Raw genomic sequence first — 27,388 nt, 5'->3', positions numbered from 1 at the left:
CAATGAAATCTCACAACTGATCTCAGCTGCAGACACAGCAGAGCTGCAACTAATAAATGGTGAATATAGTATTCCCTGGTTTATATCCAGTGCCTTTGGAGTTTCTCAAATGAGGTAGAATTTTGTTTTTCAGAGCTATGTAGAATGCGCATGTAGCACGGTAGTTCTACTAGTTCTGGGAAGAGTCACAGTTAGGAAGCTGTCAATCGAAACAGCATTGTTCAAAAGTTTTGAATAAATCATTGGTGTATGAATCCTGCATCCTCAGCTGACCTAGATGTGGTAGATCTAATTATGTCAGTGCTGCATACTTTTAAATGCTTCTTTTCTTTGGCACCAATAAATTTATTCTATTTCTATTTAGCTGACTGAAAAAAAAAAAGTGATTTCCCCATCTTTTTTCTTCATTGTATTTTATAGAGATGTAAGACATCTGGCTTTCTTGCTATTTTAACATGAGAAATAAGCTGCACCTAGAAATTCTGGATTTTGTTTTATGGGAGCCAAGAGCAACTTATACATAAAGTGCAAAGCTAGCACTGCTATAGAGAAGAAAAAGAATGAATCTTGCTTTCTGCACGGTGCTAGAATACCTGAGTTCTACTCACCCTGCTGAAGGTATATCATCTTATAGAATATGCAGCTATTTTGGCTACTGGTGGGGACATGCTGCTTATACTGATACTGCTATATCCATAAAATCCGGAGGCAATTGGGGGAAGGAGGCAGGGGGGAGAAGGAGGCAGCGGCACAGACTGGTTTGCCTACAGCCAAGATGAAAAATCCTGTATTTTCTCATCCAGATTGGAAGATTAAGAGGTGCTTAGCTGCCCAGATTGCATTCCTACATCTATGCACAAAATTGGACCTTACTATATTTATGTATCATTTTGAAACAGGGAGAAATTAATGTAGTTATTACAATATTGTCCAGTAAGGATAGAGAAGTTCTATAAAATTTTGGAATTTAACATATTTGCAAATAAGTGTAAGTTTGCAGTACAACATGTTAATGTTCACAAAACAAATTCAGCAAAAGTTGTATTATTTTAGCGTTCCTAGTTTTACTTTACTATGTATTACTATGCTATGTCCAACTCCTATGGGCATTGTATGGGCATTAATATGATCCATAAAAAGGCAGGAGCCCATTTCCAAAATGGCAATTTTTCTCTGTATATGTGATGGGGACTATCTCAGAGCACTGGAACAAGTTACCCAGAGAGGAGGTTGTGGAGTCTCCTTCTCTGGAGATATTAAAAACCTGGCTGGATGCCATCCTGCACAGTGTGCTCTAGGTGATCCTGCTTTGCAGAGGGTTGGACTAGATGACCTTCAGAAGTCCCTTCCAACCACAACCATTCTGTGATTCTGTAATGTCAAATGCTTAAAGTATTATCTTTTCGTGATTTTTTTTTTTCACTGTCAAATTCTGTTTCTTGTTGTTGTAGTAGTATTTTTCGTGGTCACAGGGAAAGGTAAGTGAGCCCATAAACATCTAGACGTCTGTTGAAGAAAAGGCAGATCTTCCCCTTAAATATGATCAATATGTTTGTTGTTTATGGTACAAACAGGGGATGTCACGTGTTCTTATTGGAAACAAAAAATCTTACTCTTAATTCTGTTTTAACCAGTTAATAGCAATTTTCTCCTTAAGCCCTTCAGTGTGGTTTGCAGGCAGCATTGTCCAAAAAAGCATTTGTTTTAGGCTTTTCTTTTTTGATGAGACAGAAATTGAAGAATACAGAAAAAATATTTGAACATGAGTCACTGCTAAATATTAATTAAACAAGATGTCAGATATTAGGATAATTCAGGTGGGGAGGGATACCATGAGATCATGTAGTCCAATCTCCAAAGTCTGCTACTTCCCTATTTATGACTCCCCTTACTTAAGTCCTCATGAAACTGATCTGAAATGCTCAGTTCTAACTGAGCAATGGTTCTAACTCTACATTCAACGTAGCCCTGGTGGTTTTACCACTGGGAGCAGGGTTCAACTTACTCGTAAGTTCATCTCTCTCCTGATGAAATGTTTTGGAAAGTTGAAAATTGTTTTGTGTTACGGAAAAGCCATTTCAAATCCATCTCTACCACATCTAACTATCTTATACGGCCTGAAATCACGCTTCCAGAGAAGCAGATTGTAGCCATGCTTATTTGATGACCCCATATCTTCTCTGGAATATAGCAGAGGAGACTGCTTAGAACATCATACATTACTATCAAGTGAATTTCATAGTCCAGGCCCTGTAATGACATCTTTCTATCCATCCCCTGCAATGCATGCAGCAGGAATATTCCATCTGTTCATAATGAGGCATAGCAGGGGAGGGCATCTTATAAATAGACAGCTTCCCCATCACTTAGAGTTTTATTTAAGAACATTGCAACGGTATTTGCTCATGACAAAGATTTTTAGCTATTCATTTGATAAAATATCTATGGATGTCGAATAAAACAAATTAGCCAGTTCCTAAACCTGTCAAGCTCCTTGGCTGAAATTTTCTTGTGCTTGAAGAGAAACAGTTTAAGATTGTTGTAAATGTCTTGTCTGTATTCTGTAAAGTATAGAAGATAATTTTGTCTGTATGTATTTTATTCTAGGGGTGATGCAATTTTAACTAGATCAAACTCAATACAAAGAGTATGCTGTTCTTTAATTTCTGTTGTAAACAAGTTATGACAAAATATAGGAGGGTTAAAAAAAAGGAGCAGAAAATATCACTTTGTATATGTTTTCTTTTTAAATGTAGGCCTCTTTGTACAGTAAAGCACTGTACTGCATTTTGGAGGGAAATAATTTACTGTGATACGTATGAAATGGAGTTTTGATAGACAGAATAAGCTGCAATCCAGTTCTAAACTATAGATTTTCAAGCAGATTGATACAACAAATTGTTAGCAAATAGCAGTTTGCAATTTGATGTTAATTAGACATAAGGCAAATATGTGCCATGACAAATTAGCAGCAAACCATACTGAAAAGGATTAGCAAGAGCTGGCACAAAGACTGCTCGATTTTGCATACTTCCTTGTCTTAGTCTAGGATGTCTGAGCCAGTTTTCCTTCTCTGTAAATAGGAAACCAGAGCAGAGATCACAGGCGTGTTAGAAGGCCTTTAATTGCATATTTGAAATGTTTTAACTCTTTCTTAATCCCATAGAGGCTTTCCTCCATAACATTGGCTTTATTATTCCAGGAGATGATCAAGTATTTTATCCATTTAATATTATAACTAAATACATTATGATGGAAGTGCCTTACAGGGTTATTTATTTTAGTAAGCCTATTGTACTTACAGGAAAAAGCCTCGTTCTTAATTCAAAACACTTTTACTTAATTTCATATAAATGTTTTTTGTTTCTTTTTTTTTTTTCCGCAGCAGATTTAACTATTAATTTCATTAATAAATTAATTTTTGCTAGAGGATTATAAGAATTCTTTTTTGGTGTGCACAATGTCCTTTAATAGTCTAGATAAACTCATTGGGATATCCAGAAGTCATAATACAGTTGTGTTTACAAACCAGCCTAAAACGGGCAGGTAGTTTTTAACCCAGTTCTTCAGACATATGCCTGAATAAAAACATAGTCATAAGTATGACTTCAGAGCTGAAGTAAATTTCTCTTGCATCCACAAAGGGTAAGATAATTTTGTTAAGATCAAGAATGCTAAACAGAAGCTGCAGTAAAAATTCATTACTGAATGTAAGCTTGCTTGCTTATTTATTTATTTATTGTGAGCTCCTGAAGTAAGCCATCGTTTTCCTCAAGTTTTCATTTCATATTTGCTGATGTGTGCTTTGTTAGTTTAATTTTTAGATATGTAAAATGACCTGTTTATACTTCACAGACTCATTGGGTAGATTAGAAATTCTTAAATACTATTTCTCTTTCCAAGTCTCAGTTTCTAGGACATACGAAATGTTAACTCTATTAGCTGATTTAAGATGGTTAATTGTCTAAAATTGTATATATTTTACATTCCCAACATTCCTATGTCCATATATGGATCAAAAGATTGTTAGAAATAGTTCAAAGGTGATAAAATATTATGTGGGTAGATGTATACACACATTTCATTGGGCAAAATAAATGAAGTGGAAAAATAAAAGGATATTATGCACAAGATACTTAACTTTCGTAAGTCTTAGAGAGAATTCCTCAGACAATTTAAAACATAATCAATACCATTTTTTTCCACAGTGCTGTCTTCACATATAAACAGTATGATAACATGCTATTAAGGATTTACAAAAAGGCGATGAAAGAAATTGTGCTGTGTTTTTTTTCTTTCTTTCTTTTTAAAGAAAGAAAACAGAATCACAGAATTGTAGGGGTTGGAAAGGACCTTGAAAGATCATCGGCTCCAACCCCCCTGCCAAAGCAGGTTCCTTAGAGCAGGCTGCCCAGGTAGGTGTCCAGACAGGCCTTGAATATCTCCAGAGGAGGAGACTCCACAACCTCCCTGGGCAGCCTGTTCCAGTGCTCCGTCACCCTCACCGTCAAGAAGTTCTTTCTCATGTTGGTGCAGAACTTTCTGTGCTCCATCTTGTGGCCATTACCCCTTGTCCTGTCCCCACAAACCACTGAAAAGAGGTTGGCCAAATCCCTCTGTCTCCCACACCTCAGGTATTTATACGCATTGATGAGATCCCCTCTCAGTCTTCTTTTCTCCAGGCTGAACAGACCCAGGTCTATCAGCCTTTCTTCATAGGGAAGATGCTCCAGGTCCCATATCATTTTTGTGGCCCTCCGCTGGACTCTTTCCAGGAGATCCCTGTCTTTTTTGTACCGGGGAGCCCAGAACTGGACACAGTACTCCAGGTGAGGCCTGACCAGGGCAGAGTAGAGGGGGAGGATCACCTCCCTTGACCTGCTGGCCATGTTCCTTTTAATGCACGCCAGGATCCCCTTGGCCCTCTTGGCCACCAGGGCACACTGCTGGCTCATGGTCAACCTGTCATCCACCAGGACTCCCAGGTCCTTCTCCTCAGAGGTCCTCTCCAGCAGGTTGTCTCCCAGCCCATACTGATACGTGCGGTTGTTCCTTCCCAGGTGCAGGACTCTACACTTGCTCTTATTAAACCTCATTTGGTTTCTTCCTGCCCATCTCTCCAGCCGGTCCAGGTCTCACTGAATGGCAGCACAGCCTTCTGGCGTGTCAGCCACTCCTCCCAGCTTTGTGTCATCGACGTACTTGCTGAGGGCAGACACTGTTCCCTCATCAAGGTCGTTGATGAAGATGTTGAACAAGACCGGACCCAGCACCGACCCCTGGGGAACACCGCTAGTCACAGGTCTCCAGTCAGACTCTGCGCCGCCGATCACCATCCTCTGAGCTCGGCCAGTCAGCCAGTTCTCAACCCACCTTACTGTCCACTCCTCTATCCCACACTTTCTCAGCTTTGCTATCGGGATGTCATGGGAGACAGTAGCCTTGCTAAAGTCAAGGTAGGTGACATCCACTGCTCTCCCCCATCTACCCAGCTGGTGATGCCATCATAGAAGGCAACAAGGTTGGTCGAGCACGACTTCCCCTTGGTGAATCCATGCTGACTACTCCTCATAACGTTCTTCTCTTCCAATTGCTTGGAGATGGCATCCAGAACAAGCTGTTCCAACACCTTTCCAGGGACAGAGGTGAGACTGACTGGCCTGTAGTTTCCCAGATCCTTCTTCTTGCCCTTCTTGAAGACTGGAGTGACATTGGCTATCCTCCACTCTTCAGGAACCTCTCCTGTTCTCCAGGACCTTTCAAAGATGATAGAGAGTGGTTCGGCAATCACCTCTGCCAACTCCCTTAGCACACGTGGATGCATCTCATCGGGACCCATGGATTTGTGTGTGTTGAACCCACTCAGACGCTCCCAAACCACTCTCTCGTCAACCAGGGGGGAGCCCTCCATTTCCCAGACCCTTTCTCCTCCCTCCAGGGTTGAGGAGTCCCGGGGGGGAGTCCTTGAAGCAAAGACTGAAGCAAAGAAAACATTCAGTATCTCCGCCTTCTCGGCGTCTCCCATTACCAGGACACCCTCCTCGTTCAGCAAGGGACCCACATTATCCCTAGTCTTCCTTTTACTGTTTACATGCTTAAAACCTTCTTATTGTCCTTTATCTATTTTTGCAAGCCTCATCTCTAGGTGGGCTTTAGCCTTCCTCGTCGCGTCCCTGCAGGCCCTGACAACACTTCTATACTCCTCCCAAGTGGACAGGCCCTTTTTCCACATTTCATAGACCTTCCTCTTCTGATCTTGTCGATGAGCTCCTTGCTCATCCACACAGGTTTCCTGCCCCCCTTCCCCGATTTCTTACTCTTAGGGATGCACCGATCCTGAGCTTGGAAGAAGTGCTGTTTAAACGTAGCCCAGCTCTCACAAGCACCCTTGCCTTCTAGCAACCTAGCCCATGAGATACCCCCAAGCAGGTCCCAGAAGAGGTCGAAGTTGGCTCTCCGAAAGTCCAGGGCAGCAATCTTGCTTTTAGCCTTACTTCTTCCACCGAGTTCCATCTTGAACTCCACCATCTCATGGTCGCTGCATCCCAAGCTGCCCCCAACCTTCACATCCCTAACAAGCCCATCCCTGTTGGTAAGGACAAGGTCCAGAAGCACCCCCTGCCTCATCGGCTCCTCCACCACCTGCATCAGAAAATTATCTTCAACCCACTGTAGGAACCATTTGGACTGTGCGTGCCTGGCCGAGTTGCTTACCCAACAGATGTCTGGATAATTGAAGTCCCCCATGAGAACCAGCGCCCGGGATCATGAGGCTACTACCAGCTGCTTGTAGAAGGCCTCATCGACCTCCTCCTCCTGATCTGGTGACCTGTAGTACACCCCCACAACAGTGAGTACACCCCCACAACACCCAACCCTCTTTGCAATTTCTGAAGGCATTTATACATTATTCACATAAAGGTCACTGTCTACGCTGTCTCTTGCAGTGCTCCCTTTTGCCGATATTTTTCCTACTTGCCACATGACACCTGAAATTCAGGCCATGATGCCAGAGCAGAATTCTAGCCTAGTTAATTGGTTGCCCTCTTGGCGTAAAGGATCAGATGGAAAAAGTCTAGGCATATGTTTAGGGATGTATACTACCCTAGGTTTCTTTCCTCACCTGCAAAGCTTTTAATGGTTTTAATGAGAACTTATAAATGAACCTGCCCTTTCTGTTTTCAACAGGTACTTGCTATATTTTGTTCATTTCTTTCACCTTTATGAAATGAAGAAATTGAAATTTGCAGTTGCTTCCCCTCCACATCTCTAGCAACCTCAAAATGCATCCTTCATTGGCTAATTTTACATGTTTTTGAATGTAGAGGGCCTCTTATGAAGAAGTAGTCCAGTTTCAAGAACTGAGTGCATCAACATTCAGTATTAGACAGGTGAGTTTTTGAATCCTTCCACAGACAAGCCATTTGAAAAAATATCACATAGTATCACAGATTTCTAGGTTGGAAGAGACCTCAAGATCATCGAGTCCAACCTCCGACCTAACACTAAGTACTCCACTAAACCATATCGCTAAGCTCTACATCTAAACGTCTTTTAAAGACCTCCAGGGATGGTGACTCCACCACCTCCCTGGGCAGCCCGTTCCAATGCTTAATAACCCTTTCGGTAAAGAAGTACTTCCTAACATCCAACCTTAGTACTTCCTAACATCCAACCTAATATATCCTCCTCTAATGTATACTGTTTAAAGGCTGTTCACATATAGAATATATTTTCCTTAACCCTGTTTAAGAAGTAAACCTCTTGATTATTTCTCATTCAGCACCTTGTGTTAAAGTCTAGAAACCTATTTGGTCATGGATGAAGATGTATTTTCTTTTTCTTGTGCGTGGACACAGTGATGTTTTGTTCTTGGTGGGTAGTTATTTGGGAATAGTAAGAGTAAAGCAACCCATCAATTTTGGCAAATTTAGATTAAAAATAAAACTATTTGAAAGGGATATTGTTAAGAATTTTAGGATTAAATGTTATGTATAAATGATTCTAATTTTCAATGGGAAATTCAGTTCTAGTAAAGTATTCTCATGTGGTACATTCCCTCACAAAAGCACCAGAATTTTTCTGCCCATAATATATCTCTAATATACACCCTCAGTGCTCTGGTCTATGACAGCTTTTCTGACAGTGCCTAAGCAGATTTTACATATTCATGTAGATACACTGTCAACCCAGATATTGCCTCTGTGAGCTTCACTTATCCTTGCTGTAGTGGTGGGGCTGGCAAATCTTTAGGTCAGAGTACAGAGGTTTAAATGCACCCCTTCTGTCTTGTTAGAATTGCTGCATATAGACACTTTCACTCTTCTAGTGAGCTTCACTATGGCCATTAGGGTTGCTCCATTGTCACTGGGTCATGCAGTAACCACTGACTGGAAAACTGCTTTGGAACACATTGAGAATCTCCTCTGAGCCAGTGACCATTTCATTGTCATGTTCTAGTTTGAAGCTTTCTTCACTCCCTGTAGCTCAGGGCTTGATTTTTCTTAGGTGGATTTTTCTTAAGCTCCTGTTTTTCTTAAGTGGGTTTGGAATACAAAGTGGTTTTGATTTTTTCGAATGTGAATTAGTTTCTAAGTTAAAAAAATAAAAAAATTCAGGGGGATGAAAAAATATTTGATGCAAAGGAAACATACATTTTTTAAACTGATGCACAAAAATCATGAAATAGAAAAAACTTCTTTCGTGGTTTTGTGCAGGTTACTTCATCTGTCTTAGGACATAAGAGTAGATGTTAGAGCAAATTCATGCTGATAAAGCATACGTATTTTTTGACAGATGTATTATCTCTGTTTAGATCATGAGGTTAATAAGATGCATTGTCCCCAGGAAAATGTGTGCACCCAGTGAGAACCTCATTGACATAGCTGCAGAAAGGTAAGTTCAAAAGGCCAGATTTTCCAAACTGTTGTGTGAGATGGTGCAGGCAAGTTCTGTGTATTTGAAACCACGTAAGTTGCCATTTGCATGAATGTCTTGTACACTTATCTAAGTTATGTAGACACTTATGCATGTACAGATGTGAGTGGGAAATGCAGATGTGCTACAAATTTGACTTCAAAAGTTCTACTTTTTTCTTTTGCATCATTGCATGTGGGGATGAGAACATTGATGTGGTCCCTGCTTTGTATCCTGGCTAAGAATAACTTTGACAGTTTCACTTTTAAATGTTTAAAATTATCTATATAAATACTATTAGTGTTTATAATACAGACACTATGATGTAGTCTGATGCTTTTCCCAGACACTGAAATATTTAAGGTTGTCTAGAGACTCTGGAATACCCTTAAAATCATCAAACATTTATTGTCTTTATCTGCATATCTAAAGCTCACCAATGAATAAAAACTAGGGAAGAATTTAAAAACAAACAAACAAAACCCACAAAAATATTATCCTGGTGTAATTCATAGTTGCCTTATTTTATCTGTTTATAATGCTTGAATTCACTTTGTTAGCAAATTTCTGTTGACAAGTGCACCTATTTATTATTACTAAGCATCCTTTTTAGGAATGTCTGAAATGACACATGTATTGTTTTAAATAAGATCATAGAGTTAATTTTTAACCACACAAGCAATACACTAACAATAGAACAAACAAACATAATTAATAGTTTTATGCTGCTCATCAGGATCATTTTATTTGCTGCCAGCATACACCAAATGCAAAAATGTTTTGATTTCAATTAACAATTTTAAACAAAATTAAAACTGTTGTCACTTAAAGCATGGAACATATACTGCTAGGTATTGTGTGCATTCATGAGTATTTGTGCATCTACAAGCATAGATATACTAACAGGATAGTAAGGGTGTATGAGACTTTGCCACTTTGTTAGCAAATAACATGACAGCTCTTCCTGCATCCACCCATATATAGTGAGGCAGCATCCCTCTGTTCCCAGGTATATATGTTTCATTCTCCCCAGAAGAGGGGTTTAAAGAAATAACACCACGTATATATTTTGCATTTTATAGAAAAACTATGATAGCACAGCCATTTATATCCCAATATATTAATATCTTGAAGAAAAAAAAAAGTATTCTTCTTTGTGCTTTTTCTTTGCTTGTTTTTATTGATGAATTGATATCAATTCAACTTCTGATTTTATTTTTTTAAAAGAAAATAATTGCATTATGTTTCAGGATACCTATATTATTGCTGTCTCAGTAGACAGGACCTTATCTTTAGCAGAGACCATGTTGTATTACTGTCACAGCAAGAGATATTTTAAACACCAGAGACACGTTTTATCCTGAATTTGTGGCTGTTAAGAGTTTGAGTATGGCTACTAGAGTCATCTCAGCAATTTGAAACTGGAAATGTAACCTAGAGAAAAAAGTACTATGTGTTGTCTTAAGTTCCTATTTAGTGAAACACTTAAGTGCTTATTTAACTTTAAACATACCTGAACAATATTAATTCCTTATTAATTGCTGATTTGTTTACTTCAGTGGATTTATTAAACTGAAGACTTAAAGAAATGGAAAGCCCCCATAGGATGATAAGCAATGAGTATGATCTGCAATAAATAACTCAACTAGTTCACCTAAGGACTCACAGCTCCCTGTTTATTTAGGAAATGGGCATGTTAGCATGTGTCTATGTAGTTCTCTGCAGTGTGTGTTAAAAATCTCAGACTATTTGCAAGCATGCTGATACCTTTGATGTAATACAGTGTAGATCCATGCAAAAAAAACCTGATATCCTGGAAACTGCATACTCAGCATAAGGTATGTAGCAATGCAGCTGCATCAATGTCATCTTCCACAGTTTTCCATCAAGAAATCCTGTGGATAATGTTACCAAGCTTTGGAATATTAGTGAGATTTTGGAATAGAAATTATGTTCAGCTCCTTTGCCTATGTTGCTTAATTCTGAAATTGATGGCTAGATAAGCAGCAGATGGTAGAGACTTTTGCAAATGTAAAGTATTTTCAAATTAATTTAAATACACTGTATGTGACTGTGACATAAAACACTTATGAATTGTAGGGATACACTTGTAGATATGCAGTGAGGATTGCAACTTTTAGTATTCTAGCTGTCAGTTTTGCTTTTGTTCTCTATCCTATTTCTGGAACAGAAACTCTTCATCAATTTGTGAATTTAGGTTCTGCAGAAACGGGGAAGAGATCTGGATTTAAAAACTAGCAATAATAATTTAAAAATCCTTGCAAGTGGGCATTTAAAGTAGGGAGAGGGATGGTGTACAATGACTTCTCTAATAAGTTACAGGAAAAAAACAAGTTAATGAAATACATTTGGCCTCTTGGAAAAATCTTAATGCTGCTAGAAGAATTGAGAACTGACCAATATTGGACATAGGTAAAAGTTAACAGTGGGCTCCCAAGGGCCAAGAATAATGATCTATTTGATATGTTTATTGTATTTATTTGTAATGCAAAGGGTAAAATAAAGGAACATAAGGAACTCAAAGAAACAAAAATATAGATGACACAATTTTTCTCAGTGAAGTCCGTAGAAGCCTCTAAGGAATTCTGGAGATCTAGCTGATTTAGGTAATTATGGGGCAGAAAGGAAAATATGCTCAGTTTTGACAAATTCCCTGCAATGTAAATTGTATAGAATTATTTGCACTATTCATAGCCATTGATTGAATTGTAAATTAACTATAACTACTTGATAGAAGGAACTTCAGTGAAATTCAGATCCTACTGAAGCCTCTGGGAGTTTTGCCATTTCTTTCATTGGGGATAGGGTTTCCCCATGATCATCATTACTGTAGACAGCTCAATAAAAAAGACTGCTCAGTTCACAGCGGTGGTCTTAGTAGAAAACAAAATGGTTGGATGAATAAAGAATGGGTTGGAAAATAATACTGCAAATATTATGATATCTATCAGTGATACCCTCTTGCCTTGAATACACTGCTGAATTCTTGCCTTCCTGCTTGTAAATATATACCGTATAAGCAGAGAAGACGCAGGAATAGTCATAAAAAGTATCCCGATGCATAGAGAAGTTTGCATACAAAGAAAGATTGAAAACAGGGGAGCTGAATTTAAGTGAATGAGAATATGAGTAAGATTTTATATAAAACGAGTGATTTATGCGGGGTAAATCTGATTTCTCTCTTGGCCTTGTCCCATAGTGCAAACAAAGAGGTGTGCCAACAAATTGAAAATTGATAAGGAGGAGTTTTTAATTCATCAGTAAGTTCTCTGCAAAACATTGAGTCTTTGGAATGAAAAATGCAGCAGGATTCAAAACTAAACTAAACATCCATGTTGGTAAGGCAATTCTCATTGATGCAATGAAGTAAAGTAGGAAAACATGAGCTTACATTTATCTTATGACAATTTTTTCATTGAGTCTCCCTTTGGGGTTGTTGTGGTTTTGTTTTTCTCTTCAAAAAAATGCCTTGGAACCTGTTTGTTATGGGCGATAGGATGCTGATGTAGATGACATACTGCTGTGACTTGTATGACTTCTCCTTTCTACCTTCAACATCTTCTGTTACCATGGGGCTGTAAATTAGTACAGGTTAGGAAAGAGTGAGAGAAGCTTCATGTGGCCTTGCAGAGCAGTGTCTGGCTGGGTTTTATGATTGCTCGGTAGAAAGAAGCATCTGCTTTTTAAGAGGGAAGCCCTCCTGAGACAAGGAGCTTTGTGGAAGTCTCTGGGCTGAAGAAATGTTCTCATTCCCAAATCAGAAATCAGGAAATATTCAGTCTCTGATGGAAAGCAGGGTTTACACTATCATTTTCATCTTTGGTGTTTGGACAATAAATAAAGCCCTGAAGCAAAGACAATGGACTCTTCTAGACATTGATAATTCCACAGGCTGGTAAATAGCTTTGTTTCCTCAGTGTTCCAGTTTAGTTTCCCAAGCAAAAAATGTTCTGATTTGGTATTTCAAGCAAGCCACATGATGTATCAGGAGTTGGTTCATAATATCCAGATGCTGTCAATGAGCAATTATTATTTTTCTTTTTCTTTTTCCAACAAGAGTTTCTTTCAGGCATAATTTTTTATGATACAGTACAGTTTCGTATACAAAACAGTAGAAGAGACCTTAGGTTAACTAGAAATTCTTAATGATTAGGGTGGTGCACAGCTGAAACATTACCAGTGAAATAGCTTACTTACTGATTTGTTGCCAGGTAGTGAGCCAATTAGCAGTGCTGGTTATTATTTACATTTCATGCTATATATCACTAAAATTATGGTGTTGATTTATCATTTGCATTGTTGTATTGTCAGCATAATTTGTTCAGATCATGCTGAGATACCTGGGAAATTAAGTAGTAAAGAGAATGACATGGAATATGTCTGCATTCAGAGATATTTACTTTGCTTTTAATGAGAATGCATGTTCGGGTAAATCATAGACCACTTAGCTACTCAATTGTTTTTGAAAGAAACCTGTTGAAAGTTTCTACTTTGTATTTTTTTTTTTTCTAATCTGATTTTGCTCTTAAACAAGTTGCTTTTTACAGATTGGCTTAAATAGCATACCAACTAATTGTGCCAACTTAGTTTATTAGCGAGTTGTGGAAATCCGTGGTAGTTGATATATCATTGAAATTTCCCGTGTTGCATATGTATTTGATGCTATTTTAATTTCTTGGCACGTATTAGCATAATTATTTTTTTTCCTTGGAAATCCTTCCTAATTGCTTGTATTTTTACAAAATTAGGCAGATTCTCTGGTCAGCTTAAAAATCTTATATAGTTTGAACAATTGGGAGCAACCCTCTCTTTTTAAAGGATGTAAATATTTTTGACATATTCAGCTGATGAACAAAGTATCCATGTTGGATTTTGAATATTTTTTTGTAATTTTATTTTCTCAGAAGATAACAGAACTTTTCTGAGGGCTTTGTATAGTGTCGTCTCATGACCTCTTCCTTTTAATCAACCTGTCCCAGTCCTCTTAAAATCTTTAGATTGTCTAATGATTTTGTTTGTTCAATAGTTTGTCTCTAGTCAAAAATGGTTCTCTTGAAAATGTTCTATATGGAAAAAATGCGGCCTGGTTGTTGCAGTGCATGTTCTTTTCCATTTTGACAATATTGTTTTTTCATAAAGTTTTGAAAATTAACTTTCGCATTAAGCAATAATTCAAAGCAAACTGGAAAAAAAGGAAAAAAATAGATTATATTCCTTAAGATATTAAATAACATGATATTTTTCAATTACCTTTGCCTTACTTTTTTTTTCCTTTTTTTTTTTTTTCTTAAGATTAGCTCTAACACAAATGTAGGCTCAAATAAAACACATTTTCTTCTAATCTATTTTGATACAGGGATCTTCTGAAAATGACCTTTGCTTAAACATTTCTGTTGACTCCAGCACTTGAATTCTCTGCCAGTTCTGTGGCATGATTTTTGGTTTTTCATAAGGCTTCTTCTTCACTGTGGCCCTACTGGGTGTGTTCACACCTGAGAGAGCAAATTAACTCAAGGAGTATATACCCAGTAATCTTTGAGCAACCATTCTATTTTCTGTTTGCTAACTTTTAGTTAATCATTTTTGCGTATATTTGGTGTGCTGATTTTTTTTTACATGTCTTCAGAAATTGAGGAAAATTTTCTGTTAAACTGAGAGAATTCTGAAAGTGGTTTTTTTTGACAGTTTTTTTGACAACCTCTGGCACAGTTTCAATCAGAAATAATTTGTAAAATATAAAGCACTATATTTTATGAAACTACTGAAATACAAGTAACTTAAAACAGTGTGTTAAGAAACTGAGAGTGCGTGTGCATGTGTCTGTTTGTATGTTTGTGTGTCTGTGTGCAGAAGATGGAAATACCTTCTTTATTTTTGCCATAAGATATGTGAATCAGCTGGAAGTTGGAGATGCTTTCCTACATAGGTTTACTGTGTGTCTGCTATGAAGATTTCAGGAGGACAGCAGGTATTCCACTTTCCATATTTCTCCTGAAACCTCTGCATGTCATTACACTGCTGAAACAGAATACATGATGGGCTGTAGGCATATGTGGCATTATTGCATCTGTGAGAGAAAAAAAAAAATCATTTAACTTGCTCTTAGCTGTGTTATTTGAGATTCACAAGACCTCTTCTCACTTGAATGATAAGCGTCAACTTCCCACAGAACCCATCCCTTATTCTCTTTAAATTTAATGGAAAACATTTGTCCATGGCAGTTAGTGGTTTTTGTATTTTAATGTTATAATATTGATGAAATTAAAGCTCTTTATTTTAATGTTATTTAGTACAAAAGTCAATTGCTTAATCAAAAGCTGATTCATTTAGGCAGAAAATATGCTTCCCCAAATTCCAGATTTTTTTAGTGTTTGTCCTTTTGAACTTGGAAAACTTATGTTCTACATTTTAAGCTTCACTAGTTAGTCTCAGGATTTCGTTAACAACATTAGAAATATTAACACATTTCTAGACTTGTGTGCTCTTCTGTGCCACTCTTATTAGCATGTGATACTGTATTGCTCCCAGTTTACTTAGCTGTAATGAATGGTCAAGATGCCTCTCGGAGAGCTGAATGAAAGTTTTCTTTGATAAGATCTGTTCATCCTGCTGAAGTTACCAATTGTTGGTGACTAACTAATTATTTTCATACTGTGTTTCCATGTACAGATGGAAATAAGTGAGAACAGTAAAATCTCTCTGGCGTTGGGGTTTTCTTCAAAGTAGCTTCTGTATCTCTAGCACCATGTTGGGCATGTTTTTAGTAGCTCTAGATGGACCACATCTTATATTCACCTAAGAAGGTATCCTATGTCTTCTAGGTGTTCATCTGTCATTTTAATATGAAAGCAAATAAACAGTTGATAGAATATCTCATGTTAAATTTATATTATTTTTTTCCTCTCCAGGAACAGTCAATTTTGTTCACAACAGTTTTTTTTATAATCATACACTGATTTCATGTTCATTTAATCTGTACTAAACAGTGTTTGTCTAAAATATCTCGTCAGGTACAGGTAGTATGAAAATGAAGGAAATAGCCAAAAATATCCAACTCCCTTTTAATCCCTTTATTCCCTTTTAATAATGATTTCTTTGCCTGGTTCTTGATACGTGAATTTTAGTGTCTTGTTTAGATCTGTCTTGCATTAAGTCCACACAGTCTAATGGTGGATGAGAACTTCTAAGGATGTCATCAAAGCAATTGTTTGAAGAAAGCAGACTTGAAGAAGAAAGAAATGTTAGATAAGTATCATGGAAAAGATGAAAAGGTGAAAGAGAAATTTTAAAGGGAAGTATACAGATCACAGAAGAAAATAAATAGGATGATAAGGTTGTTCGGTGGAGTTCTTGGCTTTCCCATGATTTATAGTTCCTCAAAATTCATAGAAAAGTCATGTAGACTATCAATATCAATATGTCTCTTATGAATCCAAAATAGAGAGGCTTGTGAAGCTCTGGTACAAAGCAGGTGGATGCATGGGGCTTCAGTATGTCCTGTACCCTGCATCCCTCCCTCCCAGTTCTGAATATGTTTGGAGAATTCCAAAAGTTTCAGGTTAAATCATCATGTTACGAGAGAGAACATCGTGAAGTAAAAGCTGAGGGAGAATTTTTTCCATACTTTTTTTTTTTTTTTTCTTTACTAGTATGATTCAGGCATGTGTGTCTTGAGCAAGAGGGAACAGTAGCTCAGGCCTCCTCTCTTTATGCTCCCAGCGCTGTTGGCTCTATTATCTTCTTCTACAAGTTCCTTCCCTTGCACATGTGCCTAAGAAAATGTGCACCATACTATAAAACAGATCCATGTGGCCGAGGCTGAAATCTTAGGTCAAGAAGTCTTTAGGAGAGAAGAAATCTCATATTTCAGTCTACAGTCTCTTAGGAAAAAACTTTTGGCATTAAATGCTGCTATCTAGTTGACTTTATTCCTCTCTCTCCTCTCTACTCCCTATTCCTTTTTTAACAAGAGTAAAATAAAAGTAAGACTGAGTTTTAGGAGTGACTCAAGTATGTCTCTCTGGCTCTGTTCCCCTTCTTCTAAGTATTGTGCTAGCTTCACACCTACATTCTACTATAGCGGCTATTTCTGTCCATAGTTTGATCTTATGACAAGGTATTTTAGGAAAAGTCTGTTATTAATGTAATTAATCTTTCCAAGTTAGTTATAAGGAACTGAAAGGACCTTGTTATTGATTAAATATTCTAGACTTTCAGTTGCGTATGTTCCACTATCTAACAAATCTGAATAGAATACTGTTGAAGTGTAACTAAAATAATTTGCTATGTGATCATGAACTATCACGGAAATAATTTTACATTTGGGCAAGCTGGGTAGATATGTGCCCTTTCTCATTCTGCTCTAGCAGTACTAATGAAAGAAAAGTGGTCTTAAATGCACAACTTGATGCTGTGTGTGTTGTTTTTTTGTTTGTTTTTTTTGTTTTTAAAAGTAATATAGTACTGAGGTCAGGGTATATAAGCTAGATATTTAAAAGAAGTGAGAAAACAAGCATCTCGTATTGTCTGGTTTCTTTTTCTATATATTCCCTTCCTTCAGGATTTTTACTTTCTCGTCTTTGACTTTGTCCTTTCCCTGTCCTTTTTGTTTTTGACAAACGTGAATAGCATGAGTGAGTAGTATAAACCAACATACTCCAATATGAATGAATTTATTCCTTTCCAATCTGAGGCATGTGCCAGGCACACTTGTAATTCTGATTTACATAGCTGCTGGTTAAGCAAAGGTTGGTCTTGATGATATGCAGTAGTCCAATCTCGTCTCTCAAAAACTAATGGAGCCCCAGAGTCAAATCATTGTCTGTTGGATCTGTGGAGATCAGTGGGTGGTTGTCTCTGTGTTTCAGGGTGGGGACAGAATGGTGCTCTTAAAGTTAATGTCCACAAAAGATTGGCTGTTTAAAATTACCATGCTCAATGATGAACTCTTTAGACACTTCGCATCTTAAGCATTTATATTTGCTGTACTTTGGAAATATAGTGAAAAATATAGACTAATCAGTGGAGAGTTAAATTAGAAAAATCTGTTGTATGTTGTGTACTGTACTAGCTAGGTTTATCCCTTTATCCTTTTGCTCTCGTTCCAAGATGAAGTGGAAAATGGGAAGAGGAAGATTAATAGTCACCAAGCAGCGACACAGTGATTGGAGTGATGTTGCATATGTTATGTTGGTCCCAATTATTTTATTTGATAGCAGTATTTAATTGTATACCTGCATTGTGGAGAACTTCTCAATTTTTCATTCCTTGTGACTAGGTGAAAGTTGCTCATTTAGCTCAACCCAGATCTTCTTTATCTGGATAATTCTGCTTCCTGCTTAACTTTTGAAGAAAAAGGAGAGATTGTGTTTGAGAATGAAATTAGTTTTATGCAGTGGTTTTGCATTATTCTGTACTTGCTTATTGTCTACCATAAGTGAAAAGAAAGGCAAGGGGTGTGTGCGTGTGTGTGTGTGAGTAGACCTTAACTTTTGTAACTTAACTTACTTGGAAGCTATCTGATCATCACATGATTTTGATTTTAATAGTGACTATGCGATGCACAGCACAGTTACTTCAAAGTTCACCCTCACTTTGGCCTTCCTGCCCTTTTCTCACAGAAGGGGTTAGGGCTGATAAAAGGGATTTTGTCACTGTTCATTAAAATCCCTGATCCTGTCCTTCAACTTCTTTAGGGAATGGTTTCTCTTATGTCTGCTTCTGGTTGTAAGAAAACCACTACAGGAGCGGTACCTGTACTCGATTACTTCATCACTTGCTATCACATGCTATCACTTGGCTTAGCAGCCTCCTCCTTCACTGGGGAGTGGACAGCTATTCCCTTTCAAAAATTGCTTCAATTTATATCTACTTCCTAGTTTAAGAGGTGTAGACCATTCTCCTGGAATAATTTAGAACAATATTTTTGGTAGTTTAAAAGTGAACTCTGTTCTGCTCCCATGTTCTAGATCAGAGTTAAATTTAAAAACCAAACGTGAATACTGTTTCCTCTAAGAGTGAAATCATTTAACTCCTGTGGCTGCTAACCAGCTTAAGAAAGTAAAGAGCACAGGGCTGCCATTCTGTCTCAAACATCACTTGCTAATCGAGAAATGTGGTCCTCTTGGGCAAAGATCAAATGAACAATATTTTACTTCTGTACTCAGCCACATGTGACCTGTTCACAAAATCCAGAAGGAAGGTGTGAATAAGAAGTGTTTACCATCTATAAATTGTCAGCTTATTCTGCCCAGCAGGCTGATGTGCTGTGGTTATAATCTAATGAGATCTACTCTACTACTGGATTTTTTGCATCTCATACTCTCTGACATCACCATAATTCAATCTGTATTTTTATGGAGAAGTCCCCTTAAACAGGAAAAAAAAAAAAAAAAAAGTGACCTGGCATTAGCACCCTTGTGACTGGAAAATTTTCTTTTGCTTGAACTCTAAAATTCCGTCTTTCCCCCACTGCTGTAGTTCCTTTAACCATTTTGGTATTTAAGCTGTACTTGCATAATCATTTCTTTTTGTTAAAGCATCAGTGATCCTTCAACTTATCTGTGAAGTAGAAAAAGGTTGTGTTACCACATGCATCTGATCCTGATACAGGGTGCTTCTCAAGTCTTGTCATCACAAAATATGGGAAAAGCCCTTAGAATGAAAATCTTTTCTTAAAGCTGTGTGAGTTTTCCTAGCAGGTACTCATGCTACAAAAACTGTTACAGAAAGAGTGTTTTTTTGTTGGTTTTTTTTTTTGGTAGTTTTCTGCCTTAGCATATCCTTCAGGAAAAAAAAATCTTCATATCTCTGAAATGTGATAGCTTTCAATTATATTGTTGTCTAAACTGTTGATTAAACAAAATGGTGTTGATTGCAGCAGGATGGCTAAATGTGTACACAAGTTGCTAATGCAGCCTGCTCACTAAGAAGTCGAAGTTTTATCTGATTCCAGAGGCATTAGATTTTTCAGTCACGGTTTATAAATGGCATGTCATCAGCACCAAACTGAAGCAATACCTTGCTCAAGTGCTGCTGTAAAGCCAGTGTAAACATCTTCTGCAGATGTACAGTGCCTTGCACTAGGAGTTATGTCATGCAACATGTAACTACATTCAGTATTATGGTTGAATTCTAGACCTTTTGTTTGTATTGGTGATCAAAATTTGATTTCCCCATGCCCCTCCCTGCAGCCCCCACCTTCCCAATCAAACTTGTTGACAATTATCTTGGTGAGAAGAGGACAAGCTATTTGGTACAATGTATAGAAATAACTCTGGGAAAGCTGAAGGTATCAGGGTGCCAGGGGCCTCATGGCCAGGATTTGTGTGGGGCAGCTCCAGCCCAGGGCATCAGACACCTCCATGGGGATGGACTGGATAGGGATAGTGTCAGGATCAGGCCTGGTGAGGAATGTTCATGCAGGGCCAGGGATTCTTGGCCCTAACAGCAGGTCTGTTCCACTGGAATGGGAGATTTGTCCAGAGTGTTTCCAGACCACACCTACTTATCTGATGATGATCTGGAAAGTTAAGGCTACACTACAAAAAATTACGTCAAAATAAATGATGCACATCCAAGAACAGGATTTAAAAGATATCTATTTGATCTAAGAAATACATGTGCGGTGTATCCCAGCCTGACTGAGTCTCAGATTTAACTATTTGGACATAAAACCATTTGAGATTCAAGTGCACGCGGAGGGAGTTTTATTAAACTTACAAAATCCAAACCCCAGTAAGACAGACACCTTGCCAACTCACTTGATTTTGGGGTTTTAAAAATGTTAGCAGCCAATTGTATGTTTGCAACTTAAACTGCATATTGTTTGTTAAGGGTGAGAAGGTTGTTTTAGACCCTTTGAAAGCATATAAAATTTCTTTAGATGATTATGAAGGTAAATCTTATTGTCTGGGGAAATGACTTCTGCACAGCTATTTCTTTTATTGCAGTGCTGAATGTGAAGGCATTACTCAGTTTAATAAATCCTACTGTATCTCTCAATCTGTGTAGGCTGATATAAATATCTCCAGTTATGTCATATTACCACCTTTGTACAGCTAATGTTACGTCTTGATGACTGGTGGCTGATAAATGCAAAACCTCATTTGGTTTCTGAGTGATTGAATGCTAACACTGTTTAGATTTCTTAATATACTTGTATTAGCATGAATAAGTAATGAGCATGCCAGGCTTTTTTGAATATTTGATTGTATCTTTGTAATGGATTTGTGTCTTTCTCTTTGTGCTAATGTCATTGTAACTTTGTTGGTGTCATAACTCCAAACCTTAACAATCGATCTTTATCAGCATGTCTTAAGTCAATTACCCTCTCATGGCCAAATTACTGTGTCATAATACTTTTCTTTTAAAGTGTCCTGCATATTGCATTTAGGATACAAATAGGTATTAATTCTATCTGCAGTATATTTCTCATTTCCCCATTGTGGCCTGTATTAGTGTGTTAATCAGTGATTTTGGTTGTACTGTCTTTCTCTGTAAGCATATATGCATGTGTACATGAGACGTTAAAGCTTCTTTTAATTCTGTTTAGTAGTAGACAAACTGACCCTTGATGCTCAAATTCAGCCATCTCTTACATGCCCTAAGACTTCTGCTACTTCTAAGAATCAAGCCCTTTTATGTACAGTTCCTTGGAAATCATCATCCATCATTTTGGATTGTAGAAAGAAAATATTCATATGTCAGAGACTGCTGGTTATTCTAATACCCTAAAAAAAAAAAATGTACCTGAATTACAGTAGATTTTCCTTCGTCATCCTGCATCACACTTAATGACTTATTTAACAAGTAAAGGAATGGAAAGAAAGGTGTCTGTGTTGTTAGCAGTTTCTTAACAGTTCCCAAATATATGTTGCTGTTTCTAGGAAATATAACTAAACAAAATTACCCGACCAGTAATATTGTCATGGACAGGATGTTGTCTGGGTGTGCATTGTCTTGGCTCTTTGCTTCTGAAAATATGCTGCTGTTCTAAGGTGCCAAACTTAGCTGAGTCACCCCTGAAGCAATATTTTTGGTTATGGAAATTTCAAAACCTGTCATGTGGACTTCAGCTCATGACAAACTTAAACCTCTGCTGCTCTATGGCAGATGTGGGACCCATTATTTTGGAGATGCATAGTGGAAATCTGATGCTACGTATTCCAACACATCTGTTCCCATCCTCTCTTTCACTGTATTACTAGTGTACAGTATACCAGTAAAGCTGTAACATGGATCTACCTCCTGTGTTTCATTACCTACTTTCATAAGAGGAAACAGTATGAGCTGGAATATAAGACTTCCAAAGGTAGATCTGCCCCTCCCTTTTTCTTTAATATCAGCTAGGCAGAAGATACAAAATACTTCCCAGTTTTAAAGCTGTATTAAACAAAATGCAAAAATAACATGGAATAAAACAACTCAGTAACAAGACACAACCAAATTGCTAGATGAGGAAAAACAACAACAACAATAAAAAACACAAATGTGATTAAAATAAATTACTCTTGCCAGCAATAGACAAGGAAAAAGAGATGGTCCTATTCTCCCGTTTTGCTTATCAGTCCATTGGCTTACTGGCTTCAAGATTAAAACAAACTGCACACAGCCCTCTCTGATTCACAGAAAACCTCCTTCTGTCTCGACTCCAAGGCTTGGATCTGCTCCATGCTGCTGACAGACCCCATCTCTTTGGAAACTTCCAGTCCGGCTCCTGCTGCAGGCTGTGCACTGGCTATCCCCACTGCCCTGCTCTACCTGCTGCTCCAGGGATGTGCGGTGCTGAATGCTCACTTACCTCAAGGGTAAGAACAAGCTTCTTCTCTTGCCTCTGCATAGGAGTCAATCTGATCACAGTGCAGTTGTCAGAACAATGTAGTCACATAGCAATCCACTTTGCTGCCCATCCACAGAGCACAATAAGCATACCATTTTTAGTCCTCTAAATAGTAAACAGTGAAGAAATCCACCAGATTGTTCTTTTTGTCACAGGCTGTCACACTACAAGATGTATAAAACATCTCGGTCCACTTTGTGTCTGATAAAGAGGACATGGTATGTTGATAATGGCGATTTTGCATTTTTTAGATACCGAATGTAATGCAGGAGAATGTTGTAACTAACAATGGAGAACCTGAGTAAAGGCCTTCATGCCCCCACATATTTTCCATCTACACTGGAGGGAGTAAAAATACTTGCTGAGATTTTCATTCCCAGTTTCCTTCTAGCTCCTTGTATTCTTATCTGAGAAATGTTTGGACTGAGTTCTGGGTCTCCTTTCTACTTTCCTTATATATAGAAAGAAGTTATTGAGTATACTTGCCAGGTGTCCATGTAAATCCAGCACCATTTTCCTTCAGAGTTGAAATGTGCTATCAAGGTGTGTCAAGATAAGAAGAGTACAGAACTGTTGCAGAGTGCCACAATGAAAACATCTGGGAATGCATCAGGCTTTCAAAGACTTGTCAGTGATTAGCCCAAAGATGAAATTTTGTGAACCTTCCTCACCTGATTTTTGAAGCTCCTCACATTCTTTCCGTATATCAGTCTCCATTCCTTAATCATATTCACTCTGTCTGCATTCTCATTTGAGCACTCTTTATCCAAGCCTATTTCCCACGAATCTTTATTCTGTGTACTTTTGTTCCACCTCTCAGACAAAAGCAGCATGTTCTCTGGATCATCAACAGCTCACATAGAGCTTTACATATCTGGTCCTTTCAGAAAAAGCTATATATTTTTCAGTTCAGTAGAATTACGTGGGAGAATCATAAGGGTCATGTCTCCCTCTGTTTTTTCACAGAAGAGAAAGAATGTGGTATAGTTCAAACTGATGCCAAGTACAAAATCATATTTCCCTCCTACTTAGGAAACCTTAGCCTCAGAATTTCATGTTAGATGAGCAGATGCATTACATGGGATGTTTTCCAGATTCCTTTTTAAAAACTCTGAGTCACTCAGTGTTTGTCATGTGAAGTCCTTTACTTTGTAACAATGTCCTAGACCATTTGAATAAGCACCAGGAAACATGCTGAACAAATTAGTAGATTGAATAGCAAATTTTTAGTAAAGTTCGTCATTCAAGTTAACTGTGACATGGGTGTTAAAAATAAAAATCATGAATTCTAAAAATTAGATCTATATTTACACCTGTTTTTAAAAAATCTTTGAGGAAGTATGTTACAAGTTTGTTTTTTGTAGTGGACCCTCGATACTTATTACAGTTTACCATGTAAATACCTTCATTGTCATGATAATTTTAGTGATATTTCATCTCATATTACCTGAATTCTGTCAAGTTTTCTGTTAAGTTCTGTCTGGTGAAACCTGCCTGGTCAGATAACTTCAGAGAAAGAACTTCAGAACACCGTGTAAGAACATGTTTTTGGTGAACTCTGTTGTACTGTGAATTTTGAGAACAAAAAAAATTATTCAGAAGGGAGCATGGCTTAAAACAGCTTGAGCAACATGTAGCTCACAAGAAGTCTTATGAAATGTTTTTTTTAACTGCTGTGTCCATATACATGTATCTGACCTTTCACATCTGATGTGTATTTTTGCATTTTCCCAGCACTTTTTGAGCCACCACTGTGGGTTTATTAAGTGAGCTAGAAATAGATTCCACTTGGTGCAGGTGAAAGTAACACCTGGCTTACTAACTTTTTGATTGTCAGAGGGCAAGGACAACTTTACTGTCTGATGTAGTATTATGCCTCTCATCTTCCTAAAATGAAAAAAAAAAAGAAAAAAAAGAAAAAAAAAGATTTTATTCTGGGTGGTTTGTCTACAAAAGGGCTTTATGAGGATAAATCCTTATAGAAATTCTTTCTGAGTAACATCTTAAATGTTAATGGCCTGAAGATATGGATTTTAGTAATAGGAACGAAAAATAAATGTCTTAACAAATGAATAGAGTTTCATTCATGCTGTTTCAATGTTTTAGTTAAATGAAAGATTAAAAGTGGTGTTTTTAAAGTGAAGGCTTGACAATGCTCCCACTTAAGTGGTGCAAGGAAACTTCCTAATAAGCCTCTCTAGGCTTGATGTCTAATGTATATAACTAGTACTGGAAACTTGCAGTATTCATGTTTCAGAGGAAAGATCTTTAGTGCTCTGTGTGGTAAAACTAATCACAGCCTTGTGCATTGCTAGACCTCAATCTAACTTGCAAAGAACATTAATACTGAAGATGTGCATAGAAAGATTGTTCTTACTTTTGGAAGATTTATCTTTAGCATTTAATTTCATTCTTATTGATACTCAGAATCAGTGAGTGGAGAGAAGGGCTATGTGCTCTTTTAGAAAGAATGCCTCTCTGTGATGTACCTGAGACACAGGGCAATCCATGTGACAGAGCTATAGGCCTTGAAAACGAGACACAGGTTGTTCAGGGATTATAAACCTTGGAGACAAGGAGTAGGTGCTTCTAGATTTCTGGTTCTGTGGCAGCCCACTGTTTGAGCTTTCATTTATTTCCCCAGCTCAGATATGAGCTGGAAAATATGTCCTAGAAATAATATGCTCTTTTGTTATTTACAAGTGTTATGTTGTTTTTTTTTTTTTTAATTAAAGTATATTTTTCCTGTAGTGGACATCTCTGAAAATTGTCATGGTGGTACTGTACCTTCCTTTGCAGGAAAAAAAAATTAATTCAATAGTATATTAAATGTATTAAATTTGAGTGTTAGTGACAGTTTTCCTTAGGAATTCGTTGATCTGTTTATTACAAATTTGTCTAAATGAGCAAAGGACTTTTTTTTCTGAAGTTCCTTGGTATAGAGATTTCTCCTGTTTCCCAGTCGAAAATTCCTTCTCCATTTCATCACTGAAAGACCATTATTAGTTCTTCTACACTCAAGATATATGAAAAAAAAAAAAAAGGAGAGGGGGAGTTAATTAACAGTCTTTCCTTTTCCATATTCAGAAATTTGTTAAATCTGTTTAGTTCTTGAGGAAACCATATATTAAAATAGAATATTGCATGGAAAAGCCACCTACTTCTGAGATAAAAGACCCGATAAAGGAGCCAGTGACTTTCTGTCTTTTTGCTTGGGATGTATACTAGGCATCTCCATGGTGATTAGTGTTTTATAAATGCCAGAGATAAATGGTCAGAAGAAACTGCTGCAAACAGCAATAAGTATTGAAGTAAAAGCTTAAACAATCGTCTCTACCAGCTTCCCCTTGTGATTCATTTCCTTTGAATCTGCAACTTGCAGGCCTACCTGACCAAGCTAAAAAGCACATGTATATAGCTTATATTATCTTCTAAACACCTGGCATTTCCATATTTTCACTTTATTTAAAAATATGTATCACCATTCAGTAGCTCAAATTATAGTATATATACTTTTGTTATAATGCTGGCACTGTGTATTATCAAAATGTACTCACCATTTGTGGGAAAAAGTCCTAATAAGTACACAAGTAAAGGAAACTATAAATGATGCCTGCCAGTCATTGGAGCCCTGCCTGCATATGCGGTCAGGCCTGGGAGCCAGTGCCCGTCTCAAGTCAAGCCATTTGGTTGGCAGTGCACATTGCACTGGCTATGCTGCCTGGCAGCTTATCAGTAAGTCATTTAAAGCCAGAATGGTGATATTGTTGGAACTTGTCAAGTAAGGTAAAGCCCATTTTACTTATAAGCCATAGACTATAGAAAACTGACCAGACTCCGTGCTTCTGATGTACTCTATACTTACCTGGGCATTTTTTATATTTGTACCTGGAAGTCTGTGCAACTGTGAGGAAAAAAAAGTGTCTAGGAGCTATTCTTGCATTCATTACATTAAATGTACAATTCCATGGTAAGACTTTTCAAGAGTATCATCTCTCATCCCAGAGATGAGCTTCATCTGTTTAAGGTTAGTTGAAAACAGCTACTTTGAGTTCCAGTCAAAAACAGCACGGGCGAAGACTGTGGGACTGACAATATTTGATTTTGGTTTATCTCGTATCTTGTTTATCCCACAGGTGGTGTGGTTTCTTAATTTGCCATGGATGACCATCTGATTCCTATATACTCCTCCTGTAATGGAAGTTTTATATGCAAATTCACAGGGTTATGTGTCCTCGTACAACTCCAGTGTTTCCTGGACAAAATCATCACCATGTCTGGGAACACTTTTCCAGCAACAGATACATTTTACAAATGAAGGAAACATTCATAACTTCAGAGTTTTCAAGTTTTGAACTTCCATTTCATCAGTAGCAGTTGTAGCATGAACATTTTACCTATTTTAGTTTTTCTCTCAGCCGTGTTTAATTTTATTATTGTTATTGTGGATACCATAGGACTTACAGATGTGTTCAAAATGCCATGTTTCTATATGGCTTAATCTCTGCTAGATGGCTCCTACGAATGCCTGTAACAAACCAATCACACCTATTTTTTTCCTGATTCCTAAATGTTTGATGTGATCACCTAAAACCCTATATGCTTAAGTTT

General features: G+C 37.5%; 1 protein-coding gene across 1 annotated transcript in view; it reads left to right on the top strand.

Annotated features, from left to right (window-relative positions):
• LOC308176504 (uncharacterized protein) overlaps positions 1–27,388 on the top strand; it is a 424,460-nt gene that overhangs the window by 177,347 nt on the left and 219,725 nt on the right. Inside the window, exons 12-14 of the mRNA XM_080552300.1 lie at positions 6,676–6,850; positions 7,326–7,391; positions 8,816–8,895. The gene's annotated coding sequence lies outside the window, so the exon portion shown is untranslated. The remainder of the gene's footprint in view (positions 1–6,675; positions 6,851–7,325; positions 7,392–8,815; positions 8,896–27,388) is intronic.

This window comes from Anser brachyrhynchus (genome assembly GCF_964034855.1).
Source record: "Anser brachyrhynchus genome assembly, chromosome: 12".
NCBI classification, from domain to species: Eukaryota; Metazoa; Chordata; class Aves; order Anseriformes; family Anatidae; genus Anser; species Anser brachyrhynchus.
Note: the sequence above shows the minus strand (reverse complement) of the source record. Positions and strands in the feature narration are given on the sequence as shown.